This window comes from Paroedura picta, chromosome 6 (assembly GCF_049243985.1).
Source record: "Paroedura picta isolate Pp20150507F chromosome 6, Ppicta_v3.0, whole genome shotgun sequence".
NCBI lineage: Eukaryota > Metazoa > Chordata > Lepidosauria > Squamata > Gekkonidae > Paroedura > Paroedura picta.
This window is the reverse complement of record NC_135374.1, coordinates 19,907,835-19,923,163: the sequence shown is the minus strand read 5'-3', so window position 1 is coordinate 19,923,163 and position 15,329 is coordinate 19,907,835. Positions and strand designations below refer to the sequence as shown.

The window sequence follows — 15,329 nt, the reverse complement described above, 5'->3', positions numbered from 1 at the left end:
TGATTCCTTTCTCCCTGCAGTAACTGATGAATATTCCAATTCATTTCAGTGGTTGCATAGCAACCAGCAGGCCCTGCTCACGAAGGCTGAGAGGAAAAGGTTTTGAGGAGTTTTTCATATGATGAGGTCCCATAGAAGGAACAAATCAAGCACTAAACCCTTGCGAGGTTTAAACCAGCCTGGTTAGGTGTCATGTCCTCCTCGTTGGTGGGCATTTTGCCTTATACATGCTAGGCAATTAGCATTTCCATATTTGTAAACATACAAATGCATTTAGGCAAATGACGTTGCAAAGACGAGTTTTCTTCTTGTGGCAAGATGAAAAATTAAGGAAAAAGAAGCTAGGCCCCTCACCCCAAAGCAAATGGGGTTCGAGGGGTCTAGCCATTGTAGCCCAGATTTACTATAGGGAGAAAATTCCAGTGCTTGCAATTCCAGCCGACCCTTCCAGAAAGAGTGAAAATCCAGGCTTTGAAGCTTGAGTTTCTGCACAAATAAGCCAGATGCCCAAAGTGGCTGGCTCAGGTCTCAAAGAAGAAGGAGCAGAAATTTTTGGGACTGATCCATTCACTATCAAGAGTTTCTTTAATCTTCCATCAATCATGGGTGAATATTACTGTTATTTTTGCTGCCAGTTCATGCCTGGAACAGCGGCAAAAGATTTAAACTGTTTTGATAGGCTACCGAAGAAAATGGATGAGTCTATTAAAGTTTAACAAACAGTATTATTCAGGCTACTTAACCAGAAAATGAAAGCAGACCTAATCTGGGCAAAATCAGTGTAAGGTCCTGAGATGTGGGGGGGGGGGGGGGAACGGGACTTGGGGGTCACCATTGTATCAACAGCATGATGTAATTTCTAAGTTAAAGCCATAAGAGTTTGGGGAGAATCCTAGATCACAGCCCAGCCCTGATGTCACAAATTTCTGTTTTTTTTACCAGGATGCGATGACATGTGCCCACATGACACCAACACACCTATGCTTTCCTGCAAATCCTCCTAGTGCAGGGGTGGCCAAACTGCGGCTCTCCAGATGTCCATGGACTACAATTCCCATAAGTCCTTGTGGGAATTGTAGTCCATGGACATTGGGAGAGCCATAGTTTGGCCACCCCGGTGTCCGTCAACCCTAGTGTTATCAGATCAATATTTTTTACTCTGACTGGCATCAGCTCACAAGCAAAAAACAGGGCTATCCTAGAACTTGCTCTCTGAAGACTTTAACTGGAAATGAATCTGGGACCTTCCATATAGACAACTTGTGCTCGATCACTGGGCCATGGCTCCTGCCCTTAACAGGGGTCATGTTGCTTCAGCTTTACTACAGAAACAGACACGCTCGCCAATCTCCACCTCCTGGATTCAGGAGCTACTTATCCTGAAATTCTTAGGACTGCACCTGCGCATTACAAAAGTTATCTATGAACTGGATCGATGTTTTTGTGGAGCCAAGCTTGACCAGTGTGTGATATGTTCCTTCCAAAATGGTATCCTCAAAGTATAAATGTAAAGGTATCCCCTGTGCAAGCACCGGGTCATGTCTAACCCTTGGGGTGTCACCTCCAGCGTTTTCATGGTAGACTCAGTACGGGGTGGTTTACCAGTGCCTTCCCCAGTCATTACCATTTACCCTCCCAGCAAGCTGGGTACTCATTTTACCGACCTCGGAAGGCTGAGTCAACCTTGAGCCTGCTGCTGGGATTGAACTCCCAGCCTCATGGGCAGAGCTTCAGACTGCATGTCTGCTGCTTTACCACTCTGCGCCACAAGAGGCTCCTTCCTCAAAGACTCCTTCCTCAGGTGTATTATTGTGTGAAAACTGGAGAACCATTCGCTCTCACATGCTAGCTTCATAGAGGTATGCAGTCTTTGACACCTGTAGATCATTCACAGGGTAATCCTAAACAGTTGTACCCTTTTAAGACCACTGATGTCATCCTGTTGAGGAATGCACTGCAGGTCCTTCATATGCATTCTTAAATGCGTACATTCCCAGCTGTACCAAGTGTTATTTCTGAACATGCAGACTCCCCCTAAGACGCTGATATGCAATGGAATAATGAAACAAACAGACACATGCTGCCCCACTGGAGTTACAGAGTGTTCTTGTTCGTTGGCTTTGTTTGAACAGAAAACGACTGTTTCCTCCTGAGGATCAAGTCAACATTGCACTGCCAAAGAAACACTCATAATAAATGCACCTGGGTTTTTGTCAGAATTTGTTCTGCAAAGGAATTCACCAATGTTGGGTGGTCTTTATTATGGGGAAAAAACAGGTTATGAGCAAGAGCCATCTCTGGAAAAAATAGAAAAGGAGACCCCTTTGTCTTCCGACACATTGGCTGCTTAGAATGACCTGTGTTAAAATGAACTTTTGGGGCAAAAAGGTAATAAATAAGTGTTGTATTGTTCTGCATAGTATACCCCCTATTGTCTCAAGGTCAACCACATTTATGAAGCGTCCTTACAGAAAGTCCGGCTGTTTCATCTATCTAAGTCAATACTCTCTTCTTGGCTTGGAAGATAGGATGCTTTGGGATGCTTTGGGCTGATCCTGCATTGAGCAGGAGGTTGGATTAGATGGCCTGTATGACCTCTTCCAACTCTATGATTCTATGATTCTATGATACTCTCCAGGGTAGAGAGGTCTTCCAAGTTACCCGCTACCTGATTGTTTTACCTAGACATGGCAGGACTGAACTTGTTTTTAAAATATAACTTCAATCTGTTTTAGCACTGCTTTTTTATACATTAAAAAACCCACTGTCTAAATTGTGTTAGGAACTGTTGAGCTTTGTTCCACCTTTGCATAATAGGGCTCAGATATAGGAGTATTAATATTTTATGTCCTTTTGCAGGCAGGTCTTTTTTCATCCAAGCCTCTGTTAGCAGGTGTTTCTTATCTCTCATATTTTAATGGATTACGGAGGGTGTTCTAAACCACCATTCAGTGGGCCCTGCATCTTCCCAATTGTGAATTCACTTTGCGTTATCTGGAGAAATTGAATTTTCTTTCAAATCCTGTTACAGTTTCTCTGCCATTCCTCAATGTTGAGGTATTTAACATCTCCATATGCTTTTGTAATGGACATCCTGGCATAATTTTCTAAAATTACAGGATTATGGTATTTTTTGTGGAGGGTTCGAGTAGAGTTGCCAACTTCCAAATGGGATCTGCTATTCTCCTGTAATCTCAGCTGATCTCCAGATATCGGTGCCCCTAGAGAGAGCAGCAGCAAAGGACAAACTTTATGGCAGGGATGGCCAGACTATGGCTCTTCAGATGTCCATGAACAATTGGCAGGGGCTCAAAGTTACTGTAGTCCATGGACTTCTGGAGAACTATAGTTTAACCACCCATGCTCTATGGCAGGGGTAGTCAACCTGTGGTCCTCCAGATGTCCATGGACTACAATTCCCATGAACCCCTGCAAGTGTTTGCTGGCTACCCCTGCTCTATGGTATACTATAGATTCTAGGTGAAATCCATACCCATATTTCTTCCTCTACAGGCACTGTAAGGCAAAGAGAGCCAGCTTTCTGTAGTGGTTAGGAGTACAGACTTCTAATCTGGCAAGGTGGGTTTGATTCCCCACTCCCCCAGTGGGGAAACTGAAACCAGCTGGGTGACCTTGGGCGGTAACACCAGGGCTCTCTCAGCCCCCCTGCCTATAATGGGGAGAGGAAGGGAAGGCGATTGTAAGCCACTTTGAGACTCCTTCAGGGAGAGAAAAGCGGCATATAAGAACCAACTCTTCTTCTTCAGTAATATCAGGGCTCTCTCAGCCTCACCCACCTCACAGGGTGTCTGTTGTGGGGAGAGGGAAGGGAAGGCGACTGTAAGCCACTTTGAGACTCCGCTTGAAGAAAAGTGGGATATAAGAACCAACTCTTCTTCTTCTTCCCAAAAGGTGGAAGAAGAATTTCTGTCTCCTGTAAGAAGCAGAGCAGGAAAGTTGCAGCTGTAAAGAGCTGTAAAGAGCCAAACAATATGGGTTTTGGAAAATATTTGGGTGACATCAGTTCTATTTATACTGACATCCTATTGTTTGAGAATGAGGCTTCGAGTTTTTCTTTTTCTTCATCTTCCTTCTAGGAGATGCTGAGAAGTGAACAAGGGTGATTAGCGGAAGCTGTGCCTGGAAGAGAATATCTGCATTCCTTCCTACTTCCCTATCAATTTCAGTGATAACTGGTTCATTGGTGAACCTGGCAGGAGGTAAGTGAGGGGAAAGCAAATCTCTTTCCATGGAAAAACTGCCCAATAAATCTGCAAAGTACACCAGAGGGCATAACCGTTCATAGAGCTTTTAAAATGTTAAATTATAAGTAACTCCTGCCCTCCGTGCTGAAGGAAAACATTAAACACTATTATCAAGCAGGGAATATTCATACTGCAATAGCTTGTGCACAAGTATTATTATCTCATGCTATCTAGGTTAGAGAATAAACAAAGGAGTCACGAAACACAATGTGTCTCCTAGGGAGGCCATGCCTGGGAGAATTTACAATATTAAATGTTGCAGAACCGCTGCATCAGCAGGGGACTCTGGGGGTGCAGTGAAATTCATACCTCAGAAGACTCCAAAAATGTTGCTTTCAAAGTAAGTTGCATCCTAGTGACTTCTTAATAGCAGGGGATTCTGGTGCTTGGCTCATGAAGACTGTATTAATATCGACTGAAACCTGGAGAACAATGCCACACATAGGTTAGTGTCAGACTAGGGCCTAGTCTGCACACACAGGATAATGCACTTTCAATGTGCTTTGGCAGCTAGAATTTCCTGTGCGGAACAGGAAAATCTACTTCGAAAGTGCATTGAAAGTGCATTATCTATTGTGTGCAGAATAGGTCTAGGACTGCAAAAAAACCAAGTTCAAATCCCTGTTCCGTCATGAAGGTTGCCAGACAGAGCCAAGTAACTGCTGGTTTTTTTATACCGCACTTTTCACTTCTCAAAGGAGTCACAAACTTGCTTATAATTGCCTTCCCTTCCTTTCACCACAAGAAATACCCTGTGAGGTAGATGGGGCTCTCCTTTATTCCATCGTCAATCCTGTTGAATTCAGATCGCTTTGAACTCGGGTCTTCCTCCCTCCCCCCCTCCCCATTGAAACAGGAAAATCTTCTGCATGTGGTAAGGTAGTTCAGAAGGGAGGGGGAGCCAGGGCTCTTTCTTTTCTTGAAGGGGGGGAGAGGAGCCAGGCAGGGAGCCTCTTTCTTTTATTGGAGGGGGGGGGGAGAGGATTGAAAAAGGCAGAGGAGGGAGGAAAAATCCAGGACCGTCAGAAGTTGAGAGAAATTAGGGGCTTCTCCTTTAAGGCAAGCATGTCACATGACCAGGTGTAGCCTATCAGAGGTTCTCTACCACGGAGCTTTCTTTCCCAATCTGGATATTGAGGATTAACAGCACTCTGAGATATCACACAATAAAGGTTGGGTCACTCCGGATCAATTCTTCTTGCTGCAGAAGGAAAATTAAAATCACCCAAAATCCAAACGGAAATCGCATTCTGTGTAGAGCAGGGGTCCCCAACCCCCGGTCTGCGGCCCGGTACTGGGCCGCAAAGGCCATCATACCGGGCCGCCAGCGGCCACGCCTGCCTCCCCCCCCGCAGCGAGAGGGGGGAAAAGAGGCCGGCGTGGCAGCCAGCGCGGCAGCCGGTGCGCCAGCTATGCAAACGCGCACGTGCGGAACTGTCGCGCATGCATGTTTGCGCCCCCTGGTGGCCAAAACGTGCATGCGCGGCAACTCTGCGCATGCGTGTTAGTGCTACCTGGTGGCCGAACGCGCATGCGCAGCAATTGGACATGCGCGTTTATGAGCAACTGCGGCAACCGGGCCGCTGGCTCTCCCCCACCCCCGGAGGCGGTCCCCGACCAGAAGAAGGTTGGGGACCACTAGTGCAGAGGGCAGGGACTGAATCGATCTGGGGTTGGAATAAAAGCTCTGTGCAGTTTACACCCAAGTGTCCTAAACTGCTGTTTCTATATTAACTGAAAACCTGGCTCGACACAGGCACAAGAATTGCAAAGGAATCGTTGGTGCTCTGTTCAAGCGGAACTTCTAAGGTGAACCTTTTAAAAAGAATCATGCAGAATGAATGGCACATTGTATTCTCGACTACATGATTAATTGGCCGATGTTATTTAATCCAGTGGTTGCATAAACAAGCTAATGAGCTTTGCAATGTCACTAAACTGACAAAAATAAGACGTGCTTCTGGATCCTGGCTTGTTGGCTGTAGCATACATGGCCAAAATCTGGGCTGAAATAAATGTGATCTTTATGCAGCAGCTTGCTGGAAGAGATTGGGTAGGTGGGAGCTACAAGAGCATGCCGTTGCACTTGGAGGAACAGGTAATGCTTGAACGAGTAGTCCTGAGTACACGGCTATTCCTTCTCACCAAATTGGAATTATCTGTAAACTAGTATCAAAGCCCATTTTTAAAATGGGCTTTGAAAGAGCCGGCAGGCAGGAGGGTGTGAGAGGGTGGCTGCAGCTCCCTTTGGCCTGCAAAGTGGGCTAAAATGAGTGGGAAGCTACTCCTTCCCGCCAGTGGCGTTGCCGCGGCAGGCTCCCTTTGGCCCAGGAAACGCTGTCACCAAGCACTTCCCGGGCTAAAGGGGGTGGGAAGCTCCCCCCCCCCGGCGGCGACAGGGCTTTGCAGCCCACAAGGAGGCTGCAAACTCCCTCCCCCTGGCTCCCTCCAAGCAGGAGTGTACCTGTGGGCTGCAAAGCCCTGTCGCTGCCTCTCTCCTCGTGGGCGACAATGGAGGCCGCAGCCACAAGGCTTCTAGCAGGCAGGGAGGGAGGGAGCTGGAGGGGGAGGGCCAATCAGAGTGGACCTGGACAGACAGGGCCCCGGACAGTCTCCTCCCAGTAGGCTGTTTCCCAAATATATAAGGGAGCGAAATAGTGTTAAGGATAAACGGCGGTCTCAAGAACACTGCAAGTCTCCAAAACAGCTGTATAGCTGGCCTCAAAGAAAGCTGTCCCCTCATTTTCCAGATGCAAAGAGAAGTTTGAACCGTGAAACATATTAACATGCCGGTCAGAGAGCAACCGTTCTCTGGAATGGCAATAGTATACAAAAAGAATGGCAGGTTTAATGGAAACTGGCCTTCTCCTTTGCATGTTTATTTTTTTCGGGTTCATGATGTGAGCAATTCATGGTCTGAGTCTAGTCTGGCCCTTTCTTCTGACAAAACGCGAAAGTCTTGCCCTGTGCAGCTTAGAGAACGCCTCTGTGAGAAAAGGACTGAGAGAATGAAAGGAAACAAAGTCTCGCTGGAGAGTTTGCATTCTCCTTGTGATTCGTCGACATCAGATGGCCATGATGGATGATTTGGCAATTTGGAAGCAGATTATTACATGAATGATTGTGGCTCGCCTTGAAGTCAAGAGATGCGTATAATAGTCATCTCAGTTATGGGTCAGAGAAAAGAAAAGCCTGTCAAATTTAGAAGAGAACATGCAGTCATATTGTATTATTATCACTACTATTGCTGCTATTATCCATTGTGGGGAAGGGGCTACACAAGGAATAATGGGCGGACATTGGAATGGCCTGAGTCTTTTGGGAAAGGGCAGGATAGAAATACAACATTAAATTTAATTAAATTGGGACGTTCCCCATCAATCCAAAATTCCCCATCCTGCGTATTATAAGCCTTTCGGGGATTGAGCTGCCAGGTTTCCGCATCTCTCTACAACACACACAAGCACAAAAGCAAATACCCCATTTCCCTTGTTGTTGTTTTTAACTAATACACAATATTCCTCAGCATTCCATGTTGCATAGAGTAACATGAGCACACTGAGCCCTGTTAAATAAAAAACAGCAAGTCATACCTTTATGCCTATCTAGGAAATCTCTTGAGCATGCGAGAGATTTCATTCCTGGATGAAAACTACCTCATCCTTGGATGACCCCATGTTGTGACTTGGTTGGTAAGGGTGGTGGAACAGCCGGGTCGACCCACAAGGGGTGTTCCATTCAGCTGTACACTCTGAGGCATCTAGGTACTTAGCAATCTTCTCTGTCCAACATTGTGCGGCTCTTTGTCATGACCGCGGGGTGCAGTTCCAAAAATCCCTTAAGACAAACACACAGGAATCCCAGGCATTGGGAAAACTTAAGGCAGTCTTTATTAGGGCAAGGCAGCAACTACAGGTAGTCAGCATCACAGAAAGGTATTGACAAAGACAGGGGGGAAAAGTATACCCTTGGACTCCATACAGCCCTCAGCCCAAAATTAGCCTGGAAGTCCACTTTCCCAAAATAACCATGTTTGATTTAACACAGGGATCGTCAATCCCCGGTCTGCGGCCCGGTAACGGGCCACGAAGGCCTTGGTAATGGGCCGGCGGCGGCCACACCTACCTCTCCACCCCCCCACAGCGAGAAGCTCACCAGGCCACGAGAAAAGCAGCTTCTTGCTGCTGGGGGGGGGAAGAGGCAGGCGCGGCCGCTGGCACGCCGGTGGACACAAACGCGCATGCGCGGAGCTGCCACACATGCGCGTTAGCGCCCCTGGTGGTGAAAACACGCATGCACGGAGTTGCCACACATACGGGTTCCCACCACCAGGGAGCACTAACGCGCATGCGCGGCACCCGGGCCGTCGGCTCTTCCCCACGCCCAGAGGCGGTCCTCAACCATCAAAAGGTTGGGGACCGTTGACCTAACAGAGTGCCAAAATGGGAGACAGTTTGTCTATTTTGCACCCAGATGCAAGAGCCAAGACAGGATGGTTATGCATACTGAAGGTGAACTAAGAGAAGAATCTACAGGGTCTCTCTGAAGTGTAAAGCGAGAAGGGAGGAAGGGCGGCTTGAAAAGGCCTGGGTTACGCCAGTCCAACTCCAGGACGGGAGAAACATTCAGGCCGGCAGGGGCCAGGCATGGCCCACGACACTCTTCTGGCTCACATGATCTTCAAAGGGGTTTCTATTTTGCTCAGTCTTTGGTACACTGCCACCAACTTCTTGTTTTAAAAATTATCCACCAAAATGGCTAGTACTTTCAGCTCTCCTTCCATGTTGCCATTATAGGGCTCCATCTAGTCTCCTATTATCCAAGGTCTAGTTAGCTAGGGAAGAAATAGCTATTTAACCCATTCCAGGCACCTGTTTCACAGTGTATGCTAGTAGTGGAGGCTTTCTGACAACAATGGACTGAGCAAGGAATGCAAATAAATGTGCAGACATGCAGTTCTCCTCTATACCTCTATACATGCCCTAGCTAATCTGGTTATGGAGTAGGCTCTTGAACTTAGAGGTAAAAGCTTACTAAAAGTCTTCCATTATCTTTGAGTGTTTGTCCAGGCAGTCATCCCTTTGTCTGTTTGACAAGGGAATGGCAACCATCAAGGTGGAGCTTAGGGGTGAAAGCTCCTCCCTCCAGGAGGAATGGGCCAAATTGCAGGTCTCCAAAATGGCAACAATTTTTTCTTCTTCTGTATTCCCATCCACTTGTGACGGAGCTATCACAGTTCCGCAGTGCCAGTAAGACAGACCTCTTCCACAAGGTCTTTGGCTGAGGCCAGCATTAATAAAAACAAGAGCCTTCCTCAGGCTACACACTAACATCTTGTGTACCCTACCTCGGGGTAGACTGCTCTGAGGTTGGGCGGGGAATTTATTCTGCCAATCTTATTTTACTGGGGGCAGGGGTTAGGGGGTCTGATGGTTATTGGATTTTTATGGAGTTTTATGTGGTTTTATATACTGTAACCCACCACGAGTCTCCGGAGAGTGGCAGGCTGGAAATGCAACAATAAATAAACAAACAAACTTCATTTGGGGTACATTTGTAGCCAACATTTTAAATTTCAAATTCTACAACTAATCTGTTTTACATTACCGATTTCATCTTTACAACATATTTCATATAAAGTACATATTATATATTTTCCCCCTCCACCTACTCAGTGTAGATTTGAGCAACAAGCAATTTATCCGATACCATGAAAAAAATCTGTAATATATCTCATAATAAGAAGGTAGAGGATATTTCTGCTCAGGAGCTGCAAGGAAACAGACACTTAGAGCAGCCAGGGCTAGCACCAGAGGGCAGCATGGGGATGTGTCTCCTGAGGCCCCTGTCCAGTCAGTAGTTTAGTGGATTAATTCCTACCAAGTAAAAGGGAGATTATTCTACCTGTGACACCATAAGGGCCTCTGGGATGATTCAATTCTGGGCCAAAAGAAACAAGGAAAGACCCACTGGCTCCCTTTAGCAGAGCTGCCAACCTGGAATCATAGAATCACAGACTTGGAAGGGACCTCCCAGGTCATCTAGTCAAACCCCTCGCACAATGCAGGACACTCACAACCCATATCACTCATCCACGGTAACCTGCCACCCACTTGAACCTTCACAGAATCAGCCTCTGTCAGAAGGCTATCCAACCTCTGTTTAAAAATCTACAAAGGTGGAGAACCCACCACCTCCCAAGGAAGCCTGTTCCACTGAGAAACCACTCTAACTGTCAGGAACGTCTTCTGGATGTTTAGACGGAATTACTTTTGAATTAATTTCATCCCATTGGTTTTGGTCTGTCCCCCCGGGGCGAGAACAACTATGCTCCATCCTCTTCAAGTAGTTGAAGATGGCTATCAAACCACCTCTTAGGCATCTTCTCTCCAGGTTGAACAGATCAAGCTTCCCCAATCTTTCCTCATATGTCTTGGTCTCCAAACCCTTCACCATCTTTGTTGCCCTCCTCTGGACACACTCCAGTTTGTCTACATCCCTCTTCAACTGTGGTGCCTCCTCAACAGCCCCCACTCTCCTCAACTCATCCCTCTTCAACTGTGGAGATCTTACTGACCCCCAGAAAGAGAAGTAGGAAGTGAAGATGTAGGTGAAAGGACCAAGGAAATGAATGGGGAGGAGAGGCCTGAGAATACTCTTAGCAGAAAGAAAAATGGGAGTCAACTTGCCCACATGGGCTCTGAAGCGAGGAGGAGACTTTTGCAGAGATATTGATAATGGATGAGGTTTTAATGATTTTATGTTTTTGTTTTTACACATAAGACACCCTGCCCAAAAAGCCTGTGGACTGGGAAGATGTACTTACTTTCCCCTTAACTTTCCTAAGGTTATGTGGAATAAAACATACAGCCATGGATAATTTTGGACCTGCTGACATGCACTGCAGCTTTCCTTTGTCAAAAGGACAGAATCATATCAGGTCTTCTCCTCCATAATGATCAATGTCTCAGTAAGTGCATTAGCTAATTGCTCTAACTCTGTGGGATTCATATCAGCCAGGTAGATGATTTATGTCTACAATGTATTCTCTTATCAGCCTTCAGCCAATTAAAAAAAAAAAACCTTCCGAAAATGACTACCCTTTTCCAGGCTACTACCAGCCTAAACACATAACAGGAAGCTGATGTACATTTAACTTTCAAGCAAACATACTTGTTTGAATTGGCATGTAAAGATGGGGGAAGAGGCAGGGAATTAGATGAGTAATTTCAAATAAATCTCTAGCTGACCAAACAGCACTTCCCCTTATAGCTCAATTGTTATAGCAATCATAGAATGTTATTCCTACTCATAACATGAACCATAGCCAGACATTTCATGGTAAGCAGATATAAGAAGTGAGAGGCTTGCCAGGTCTCCAAATCCTGCAGCTCAAATTTTAGGGCTGGATAATGTAATGGGTGGTATTCAATACTGTCATGGATAGGCTATGATGATGTAACAGCATGTCATCGTGATTGTCCAATTAGGATCTGGGTGAGCCATGTTCGAATCCATATCCTGACATGGAATGTTTGGAGGATGAAATGGAGGGGAGAAGGACATTGTAAACCATTTTGTGTCCCCAATGGGGACGAAAGGGGTATAGAGATATCGAAACCAGGGTTTCATGAAACCCTGGGGTTTCTTGATGACCCTCGAAGGGTTTCCTGATTGGGTGGAGTTGGTGTGAGTGGGGAAGGACTAGCCTGCAAAACCCACTCTTCCAACAGGAGAACCAGGCAGACCGGCTTGAAGCCCTGAGCATGACTGACGGGTGTCTGAGCAGACAAGGGAAGGAGGATAAGTTGGACTCTTCCTGCCTCCCACAAATACTCTGGGTCTAAGTATTAAATGAAGAAGCTCCAGCAACATTCTTATAAATTCCCAGTAAGCAGAAAACAGTAACTTCACACAAACCAGTCTACTTAGAGAAGGAAGCTCAATGGCTTACTTCAGAAGTAAAATGGAAAAATGTAACATTTTCCCCATTGTTTGCAGAGGTCAGGCTTTCTCAACCAGGGTTTTGTGGAAATCTGGGATTACCCTGATGGCCCTGGAAGGGTTTCCCAAATGGGTAGGAGTTACTTTATAATATATATATTTTAAATTTGTTAAACATTTATTGGGTGATATGAACATATTACCCCAATGGCCAACTGAGCCTCTTGTGGCGCAGAGTGATAAGGCAGCGACATGCTGTCTGAAGCTGTCTGCCCATGAGGTTGGGAGTTCGATCCCAGCAGCCGGCTCAAGGTTGACTCAGCCTTCCATCCTTCCGAGGTCGGTAAAATGAGTACCCAGCTTGCTGGGGGGTAAACGGTAATGACTGGGGAAGGCACTGGCAAACCACCCCGTATTGAGTCTGCCATGAAAACGCTAGAGGGCGTCACCCCAAGGGTCAGACATGACCCGGTGCTTGCACAGGGGATACCTTTACCTTTACCTTTAGCCCAATGGCCAATGATGGGCCTGGAGGGGGTGGGAAGGGGAGAGACCCCAGGTGGGTGTATACATAGCTATGCTCCCCAATATTATGCATGATCATGCCACTTCTGAGGTTTCTCAAAGCCTGAAGAATGTTTCATGGGTTTCTCAATGGTAAAAAGGTTGAGAAAGGCTGGAATAGGTGTTCGTGTGAGATTCCTGTCATCAAATAAAAAATGATCCAACTGAGTAATCCAGTCTTGGCTGCAGTAGGCAGGTTTTGTTCTGCAAAAGATCCGTCTGGGACATTTAATCAGAAGTGAGTTACATATCTGACCAATAGTGAGAACACAAATTTGTCAAACGTACATATCTCGATGACCTTTGGACGTTCAGCCAGCTTGTGTCTCACAAACTCTTCTGTCCTCTGTGGTACCCATGAAAGCATATGCTTAGTAATTCTGAAAACATCAGAAGTCTGACTGAAAATTTCAGGGCTCATAACAGTTTATTTATTATCATGTGTTTGCAGATGATGCAGTTTCGTGTGAGACCAATACTCAAGAGTCAGCACAACAGTGTAATAATTATCTGTAGGGAAATTGCTGGTTATCTGTAAAGAAGAAAAACAGTACAGAAAACAATCAATTTAAAAAATGTAATCAGAATATTTTATTGGGCAATTTAAATAGAATTTATTGTATTTTTATTTTTTGTAAACCACCTTGAAAATAAATTGGCTGGATTTTCAACAAAAAAGTCGCTTTACAAAAAGTAGTAAAATAGGTAAAGAAAATTCAAAAGTAATTTCTTAACATGTTTTAACTTAAACATCTCTTCCTGGAAGAATAATACATGCAAAAATCAATTTTCTCCCCCAAAATGATATTTTTGCTTGACATTGTCACAGCATGCAAAAAAAAAGTTTTATAAAATTGGCAGGAGACAATCTTTAGTTTTCTCTGGAATAATGGAAGTCTAGCAATAGAATTACATAATTGCTGAAAAGGATGGATTTTGTGCCAAATATATTATTGCTAATAGCTAGCCTTGATTTTTGGAATCAAAGCCAAAGTCTCAACTAGTGTGATATAGTGGTAAAGAGCGGTGGCCTCTTATCTGGAGAACTGGATTTGATTCCCCACTCCTTCTCCACAGGCAGCCAGCTGGGTGACCTTGGGTCAGTCACAGTTCTCTCTGAGCTCTCTCAGCCCCACCTGCCACACAGAGCATCTGTAGTGGGGAGAGAAAGGGAAGTAGATTGTAACTCTTCATCTTTTCCATTTAAAGATACAAATTTTCTTAAAATTCAGAGTTTAAAAAAAGTAATCAAAAAGCCACTATGAGCAAGTGATAAACTAGGATTTGGGAAATTTGGGATTGATTTCCATTCGGCTATGGAAGCGTGCAGGGTGACCTTGAGATAATCTCGGGAGAGTTATGTAAGTCCCTTTGGGTCCTCAGTAGGTAGAAAGGCAGGACATAAATTAAGCGATTAAATAAATCACTGAATCTGGACAACTTAATATTATAGACAATTGACAACATTTAAGTAGGCCAAATCCACGTTGTTGTGAGAATTTTATCAGGAAACAGCATAAACAAAACCTCAGTATTAAAGTATTAAAATCCAATGGAGTATCCTGCTTGATTGCTGTAGCACATTCTTGTAATCTGGACATGGTTCACACCTGCATTATGGGTGACTGTTCACCCTTATAATTTCCCTTTCTATAAAGCATCCCTAAGAAGCCCTTTTGTTCTACAGAAATCTTTACTTACCATACCCTTCATATACAGCTTACTACCCCTTTTACAGGATTCTTACCTTACTACAGATGCTGATTTTATACCCCAAAGCATTTTATTCCAGCTCTAGTCAAGCAATTAGATTTTGCATTGTACCTCTGCATCCTAATTCTCTTCTTTGCAACTCCCCTCCCACCTTGAGACTGGGAGATAAAGACTCAGTGATCTCTGCTCCTACTTGTATCTGACAAAGGGAGCCCTAATTCCCAAAAGCTCATACCCTGAATATCATATCAGTCTGTAAAGTGTTACTGGATTCCAATCTAGCTGTTCTACTGGAATCCAACATGAAACTACTCTTTCACTATATCTCCATTTAAATAATTCTCCCTCTTTGTTTAAGAGCAATACTTAATACCGCACTGAACCATCTCTGGCTCTAAATCCAGATTGCTGCAGATCCCTTTTAAGGAAAGTTCCCTCTGAACTATTAAGCTTTTAATCAATTGCTTTATTTACATTTTCTTTAAAGCAAACACTCAACCTTGTTACATGAAACACCATTTTCATAATTACATTCTTGCTTGAAGAAACTAAACACAAATGTAAGTTCTATCCATTTCCTCAATTGTTTCTGTTCTCAGTGATGAATTTTTCAAAGTGGACCAGCAGCTTGGTTATTTTAGGCTATGGACTAGATTGTTTTAAGGATATATATTTTTAAAGATTTGGCTTTATCCTTTGACAAAATTACTGAGATGATGATGGGAATGCGACTTCCATTCTGTCAATATCTCCAAATAAGATATAGATTTTCATTTACCTCAAGATGCAACGCGCTTAGAGGATACTATAGACTTTGACAAATTGGTATTCCCAGAGAACAAA

The 15,329-nt window shown here is 44.7% G+C and overlaps 2 long non-coding RNA genes across 6 annotated transcripts in view; one reads left to right on the top strand and one right to left on the bottom strand.

Moving 5' to 3' along the window:
• The first annotated feature begins 4,101 nt into the window (after positions 1 to 4,101).
• Positions 4,102 to 13,416, top strand: LOC143839507 (uncharacterized). The gene is made up of 3 exons (XR_013231735.1): positions 4,102 to 4,220; positions 11,113 to 11,235; positions 13,225 to 13,416. It is a non-coding gene; the product is annotated as an uncharacterized LOC143839507 (long non-coding RNA).
• LOC143839506 (uncharacterized) overlaps positions 12,730 to 15,329 on the bottom strand; it is a 36,163-nt gene continuing 33,563 nt past the window's right edge. Inside the window, exons 5-6 of one of the 5 annotated variants that reach the window (XR_013231734.1) lie at positions 13,910 to 13,925; positions 12,730 to 13,305 (exon numbers count right to left, since the gene is read on the bottom strand). This is a non-coding gene — a long non-coding RNA (uncharacterized LOC143839506). Of the gene's footprint in view, positions 13,306 to 13,400; positions 13,926 to 15,329 lie in introns of those variants that run through there. The other 4 variants (XR_013231732.1, XR_013231731.1, XR_013231730.1 and 1 more) reach the window with 4 other exon arrangements.